This window comes from Meleagris gallopavo, chromosome 1, assembly GCF_000146605.3.
Source record: "Meleagris gallopavo isolate NT-WF06-2002-E0010 breed Aviagen turkey brand Nicholas breeding stock chromosome 1, Turkey_5.1, whole genome shotgun sequence".
In the NCBI taxonomy this organism is placed as follows: Eukaryota; Metazoa; Chordata; class Aves; order Galliformes; family Phasianidae; genus Meleagris; species Meleagris gallopavo.
In genome coordinates, this window is record NC_015011.2 from 67967044 (window position 1) to 67974148 (window position 7105).

The following is a 7105-nucleotide window of genomic DNA, read 5'->3' on the forward strand; positions in this document are numbered from 1 at the left end:
TGTACCAAAATATATTTAAAATCATTTTGAAAATAATAATGTGGTTGTTATTAGCTTAAATTGCTGCTTTTTAAAAAACCATTTGGAACATGCTGAATTTATAGTTTAAATATAAAATGCTGTTTCTTTTCCATTTGATTTGGTGTGACAAAAATGTAAAATTTAACCATAAAATGTTGTATAGATCCGTTTGTAAGTGCCTTGAAATTGTACTATGCTTCTTGGATAATATACTGTAGTAGCATTTTAGCATCAGGTACACTCTGCTTTTTTTTTTTTTTTGCTGTAGTCTGACAGTTTAATTAAGATACAAATTTAGAAACAAATCAGCACTGTCTTTTATATAGTGCCTCTAAATCCACGGTAATTGGTACCAGACCTTTGTAAAAGAAAAGGATTGCCCTTTCATGCTACCAGTACCAGTGGATGTTGCTCCACAGCTGCATCATATAAGAAGAGCATCTTCTTCTAAGTGAGGTTGTAAGAATAATTAAAGGATCCCCACATGCATTTTTCTGTAATATACCTTTTGCAAGGTATGAGGTGGTTGGAAAATTCCCTTGAATTTGGTGTGCTAGCCTGCCATAAATAGAGCCATATGTTCTGCACACTTGAACACTTACCTTTTGATAATACCAGACAGTTTGAAATCAGCTTTCTTGACTTTGTAGTTTTGAAACATTAAAAACCAAAACAAAACACCCTAAAAGCATGTACTTAATAAAATCAGGACAGGGAGGGTAGCACAAAAGTGCTGCTGGTGCATTTGGAGTATACTGATGTAAAGGAGATAATTGAGTAGATAGTAGACTCTGAACAAAGGCCTATTTTGACTGGTTTGGTCAAGTCAGAGTGCACGTTGCAGTGTGAGCTGCAGCGCCGTGTGCATCCCTGCTCTCTCTGTGCTTTGAGCCTTCCTGCTTGAAGCGTATACAAGCTATAGAGTGAGGCTGCACGCTCTGGCAGCACAGATGGAGTATTCTGTCATTAGGACTGTTTGTTGCCTGTTGGAACACACAGCATATTTCTACCGTGGCATCAACAGTTTCTAAGAACTGAGGTCAAAATAAACAGGTTGCATTGGATACAGGAACAGTCTGGGAAACAACTTAAAATTCCCTGTTTAGACATAAGCGTATTCCTAGATACGTAAAGGCACTTTTATAGCAAGGTTTTGCTGGTGTGTACAGATCAGCATAGATTAGCAAGAGTACTGTTTGGAAATGTTCTGTGAATGTTGACAAAATTGACCTTATTTTAAATAAATGAGCAATAACTTTGCAATATTTTTCCTAGCAAGTATGCGTAGTATTTCAGTTAAGTGAAAATGATGTCATTAGCATACATTTAAAAATTACATATTTTAGTTGGCCTTCTCTGCGTACGTGGATGTCAGTAATTGCACCAGCTTGCACGGTCCCTTTGATGTCGATAGGCTTCTCTACAGGAGCAAAGCCGTGGTGCTGACAGACAAGCCGTGGCAGACCTTGAAGTGGTTTAAGTTGTTTCTGTCCCAAAGTCTCCGCTCCACCCTTTGCTGGAGATTAGTGCTTCCTCAGCAGAATTTGCAGCTGGGAGCGTGTGCCCACACCTTAGCTGCCTCATTGCAAAACCCCAGGTTCTGTTCAAATCGTGTAAAATTCATGGCTTTATGCTAAGCTGTGGGAATATGCTTAGGTCTCTAGGCTCAACCAGCAAGCAGAGAGTCGTAATCTCTGGCAGCTGGGAGGAGCAACCTCTGGGAAGGTGACATAGATGTGTGACAGCAAGTTCCGCCATAGTGTGAATGTCAGTGCCTTTCTAAGATGTGTAGGGGTTTAAAGGATCACTCCATGCAGAGCCTCAAATTCCACGTGGAACCCTAGCCCTAGAGAGATGTGCGATGTTTTAGCAAGGGATATCACTGAAACCATTGCTTAATTTGCAGTGTTTAAAAAGTCAGTGTATTTTTACATAGCAGGCAACTACTTGTGATGATTTTGACATACATAGGAAAGTAAACAGCTTTTGCTTTCTGTCAGAATTGGCTGCAGTTACTTAGAAAGATTTATTCATATTTTCATAGTCAATATTCCTTTATATTTAATGTAACTCTCTCTTCCCTGTTTACTGAATAGCAAGAGGATACATGCACAGTTTGCCCCTTGCAGTTTCTCCTTGGTGTAACTCAGAGTTTCAGTTGTCATAAAGATAAAAAGGTTATATTTTTCCTTTTTGGAAGTGGAACATTATTGAGCTGTATGGCATGCATAGAAGCAAATAGTTAATATGAGTACTTGCTGTGACTATAGTTTTAAAAAAAAAAAGCTGCCAAGAGCATTAAGAAAACTTGTAAGATTGACCTGGAAAGATGTATTTAGTTCTTAAAAAAAAAAAAAAAAGAAATAAGAAAGCCACTTCAGATTCTTCGTTCCTCCTGGTCTACTGCTATTGTCATTCTGACTTCTGTTATTGAGGGTTCTGTGGTCCGTGTTAAAGCCAGTGTAACATTATCCCTTCTTACCTTCAGTATGCTTCTTCTGCCATACTGGAAGGGAGAGCTCTTCTGGAAAACTTTGTATGGGCCGATGTTTGTGCCTTAGTCATGTTTTCTCTGTTCCTGTTGTTCTGCTCCATGTACCCCTTTCCCCCTGATATTTTTTCCATCCTTTATAATGACAGATCATCCCGTTCCACTTTCACCTGCTCCCAGACAGGCACTGGGCTCTTGCTGACAGAGAGTGCAGCTGGGAGTACTGCCTGTCTCCAGCCCTTCTGAATATAGATTTTGGAGCTCACCACAGATGTTTTGGACCTCATACATAATGAAGCTTTTTTTCTCTTCTGAGGCAGGCTTCGGTATGTGTAAGAGGCACACACTCTGGCACGCTTAGACTTGTGTCTTTTATACTTGTTCTAAGTAAGCCTCAAGAGACTTTTTTGCCATCGTTTGGGACTTTTTAATAGCTTGCAGAGCTCAATAGTATCTTGGTGCCAGAACTAGAAACCTGTTTTTTTTTCCTTAGGGAATATTATATACATTAAGAGAATGAAGCTAAGGTATTGCTAGGCAAAGAAAAAGAAACAAAGTTAAAGCACTCCAGGAATCAGTGAAACCCACTTGCATTAGGAAGGTGGTCTTCTAATAAAAGTACAATAGGTATGTTCTAACTGGATTTACAGGTACCTTGGGGTGGCCAGCTATGGCTGTATTTCTTACTAGGAGTGTTTGGATTTTTTTTATGAGTTTCACTTTGCAATATGTTTAGGGTTCAGTAATAAACTCTGTACCGAAGTGTACCCAGGACTTTATGTAAGAGCTAATCAGCAGCATTTTCAAGTATCAGGCAGTAGACGTTCTAGGTACCTCAACAGTCTTGGTTCCCAGCTCCTTCATATATTGCATTTTTAGTCTCCATGTTACAGTAGTCATAAAAATAGGTACTTTTGTGGAGATCTGTTTCAATGGTCTTGCTGTTCATGTGTTCTGATTTTCTGTTGTGTATGAAAGCTGCCTGCCCGCACAACAGAATGCTTTGGGAGCTGATAACGTATAATATATACAAGAAAAAAAAAACAATGGAGATATATTTATACCAATAGCTTCAGCAGCTGATTTGACTCCCCACAAAAAAAGGACATGTTGGGGCTGTATGAGGGTATATTTCTTGAATAGAGAAGGGAAAAATGGCTTGAACTGAATTGGATTGTGATGAGGAAAAATATTTTACTGGTATGTTGCTCCTTCTCAGTTTTGCATGTTGCTAGTGTAGTAGGTTTACTTACTAGATAGCAACAATGAATCAAAAATACTTCAAAAATACTTGAAAAATAAATCAAATGTACTTTGGGATTCAAGTGCTTGAAAGAATAGTTCTCTCTCAGAAGAAAAAAGTACTGGTGTCAGATGCGACACTCTTGGGTGTCAGAGCTGGGGCTCTAAGAGTGGGTAGAGCAGCTGAAGTCTTTTCAGTAGAGATTAACTCCAGAAAAGATGCAGGAAGGCAGTGGCGATTGACAACACAAAATGTGATCATAGGATTCTTCAAGCTGCATAGGTCAGGAGGCCTCTTACTTGGTCCTCCTGCCCTGAACAGGGTCTCCTGAGAGGTCTGTCTGGGTAGGTCAGGGTTTCTTCCAGTTAGGCTTTCAAGGCCTCCAAGCATGGAAGCTGTCAAAGCCTCTCCAGATTCCATTGCTTGACCAATCTCACAGTATAAAAGTTCTTCCTTGTTTTCAGCTTGAACCTGTCATATTTCAGCTTACTATCGTCTCTTGTCTTCCCATCACACACCACTGTGAGCAGCCTGGCTCTGATTTCTTGGTAACCTCACTCAGGGCTGGAGAAGCTGCTGTCACCAAGTTCAGTCCCTCAGCCTCTTCTTACAGGGCTGATGCTTCAGCCCCTCAGTTATCATGGTGGTCTTCCTCCTTCATCTGTCTGTGTTGCTGCAGGGCTCAGCAAGCTGAGGAGTGATGGGAGGCCTGGCTGTGATTATTGGGGCTGTCATATGTAAGTCCAGTGCAAGGTTGGCACTGCAAGAGCAAGCATGACGCTACTCTCACCAAGCTTGCCTAAAGTCTGTAGATAGTTCTGCTGCCCTTCAACTGGAAGCACTGATAGGAGCTGGCTCTGTTACCTGGCCTGGTCTTGGCCTTCGTAGTAAGTTCCTGGATTGCTGGTGTGGCATTACTGATTTTGAGGAAATAATTTAGGGAAATCTTAACTTGGATTCAAAAATCAGGACATAGTTTAAATGATGTAAAATGTTAAAATGCTGTGGAGTTTCTTTTAGTTTTCTGTGTGGTTTTTGAGTGGCTGAGATGCACGCTTTAAGCATTTAGCCATAAGAGTGAGGATGTGTGTGTGTGTATATGTATATAAATACATTTAGTCTTAAAAATCATTAGTTGTCTTGTAACTGCACAACTGTAGGAAGTAGGTCATTAAGAACAATACCAAATGTCATGAAATTTGTGATGTCATAATCAAATTAAGCCACATTAACAAGATCGAGGTCTATTGCTTTTTTGCATAGTTCAAACTTCAGTAAAGTAAATACTTTATGATGAGGGTATTGGTTTTCCTTTTATATAAGGAAGCATGTTCGTCACGTTCTAAAATGGTAGCTGCTTGGCACAGCTGTTAAGGTGTTGAGCAGAGGAGCATATACATTAATACTCTGAAATACAGACTTAGAAGTAGGCATTGAGATGAATCACCCTGCCATGATATAAATTGCTTGGCAAATAAAGCAGCATCTAGTTTCTACAGAAAGTTTTTGTAGTCTGCATAGATAAAGTTAAATTTAATATTTTACATATTGCATATAATTTAAATGTAAAAATACATTCTGTTTATAAAATACGCATAGGTTTTTATTTAAACATCTACCTGTCCAGGACAAGCATTCTTTAAAGTAAATCTCACGCTGTAATAACTTCTGAAGATTGAATTCTTAGGATTTTCAAATCTTGCAGTTGTCAAGAAACGTGTGTGTGAGCAGGGCAGCATGCATTCCTGTCTCTGCAAGGTTTGAATCACCGAGATGCTGCAGATGAGAATGATTCTGCTCCAGTATGCTGAGTTTGGCCTCGCTCTCGTAAGCTGCACGATGGGTTTTTACCTAGATGGCGGCTTTGTGGAGGTCTTTCTCTTGTTAAAAAGCACAGCCAGATTTCAGCCATCAATTAGTCTTACCTGGAGCTAGATTAAAACTTGCGATGTTGATTCCATCTCTGGCTTCCTGAACACTGTGCTGTGTCCTTAGGAAATCTGCACTCTGAATTTATAGGCTGCACAATTACAGAGTGAGGCACTGGCACTCTCTATGCTGGAAAACAACTCCTGTAAGAAATAATCCACAGCATGTTTCAGAAATGGTTATGTTACACCTATGTGTGTGTATATGCACGCATGTATATATATATATATATATATATATGTATACACATACTTATGTATATATGTTACGTTATTTTACAGACTATGTGACTTGTAAGTTAAAAAGCAGGTCTCTGGCCTTTTCACATTGCTGAAATGCAAGGGGTGTGCAGTTCAAAACAGTACTGCCATCCTGCTTTACAATGCAGATAACTTCTTTTCTTTTATAGATTGCTTCACTGTATAGAAAGCAGTTTGTAATATATGTGCAGGCTCCTTGATCTGTTGCTTTTTCCACAGTGGTGCAGGGCAGTTCCCTGACAAAAGCTGTCATTCTGTGCAGCACAATCACGAAGCTAATGGATTGAGAAATATCTAGCAGTGTTGCAATAAAAGGCACACAGAAAGAATAAAATCTTTGTACAAGCAGCTGATTGAGAATTGCCGCCCTTGCACAGTTAAAATGTGTTCACTGAAGAACGGAGAATGGCTTGTGCTTTCCTGCCTACTTTCTGATACAGGACCCAGTTTTTAAAAGTGGATGTTTCTGTAAATCTTTTATTCTTTGACTTTTACTTGTCTACGAGGGCTGCTCTGAAAGTAACACCTCCTCTTTTATCCTGTTTCACCACAACGTCAAAGGTGAATGTTAGTGTTACGGCAGTAGAGGTTGAACCTTCCCACAAACATTTCACTGTATTTTATTGCTGTGTGACAGATGGCAGCAGAGGGGCAGTCTGACAAAATGATGTCTAACATGGAAGTGTGCATGAAGCAAAGGTGTGTCATTGAATTCCTCCATGTGGAAAAAATGGCACCCACTGGCATTCATTGATGCTTGCTTGGATGTTTATGGAAGTGAGCACAGTGGGTCACTTCCACTGGTGCAGATTTTTACGCCCGTGGCATGCAAGCTCTTGCTTATCACTGGCAAAAATGCTTAGCTAATCATGGTGGCTATGTTGAAAAGGACTGTTTTGTAGCTGACAATTTGCTGTGTCAAATACTGTTGTTATGCTCTTCATCTTTGTTGGTGTTTCCATGGAAATAAATAGAAGGTATTACTTTTGGAGCAGCCTCTGTACTTAATTCTGCATATACCTGAGATCTAAATGCAGTGTTCAGATATCTTTTTTATGGCTAACACAAAAGACAGGAAAAAGACAACTCTCGTATATGGTTTCTGCTTTAGTTGATGTATGTTTCTGTGATTCTTCGTGGCAAAAAAAAAAATTTTTTTTT

At 39.6% G+C, this 7105-nt stretch overlaps 1 long non-coding RNA gene across 12 annotated transcripts in view; it reads left to right on the forward strand.

The window, feature by feature from the left end:
- The window catches only part of LOC104912401, a 135922-nt gene that overhangs the window by 37197 nt on the left and 91620 nt on the right, over positions 1-7105 (forward strand). The window lies entirely within an intron of this gene.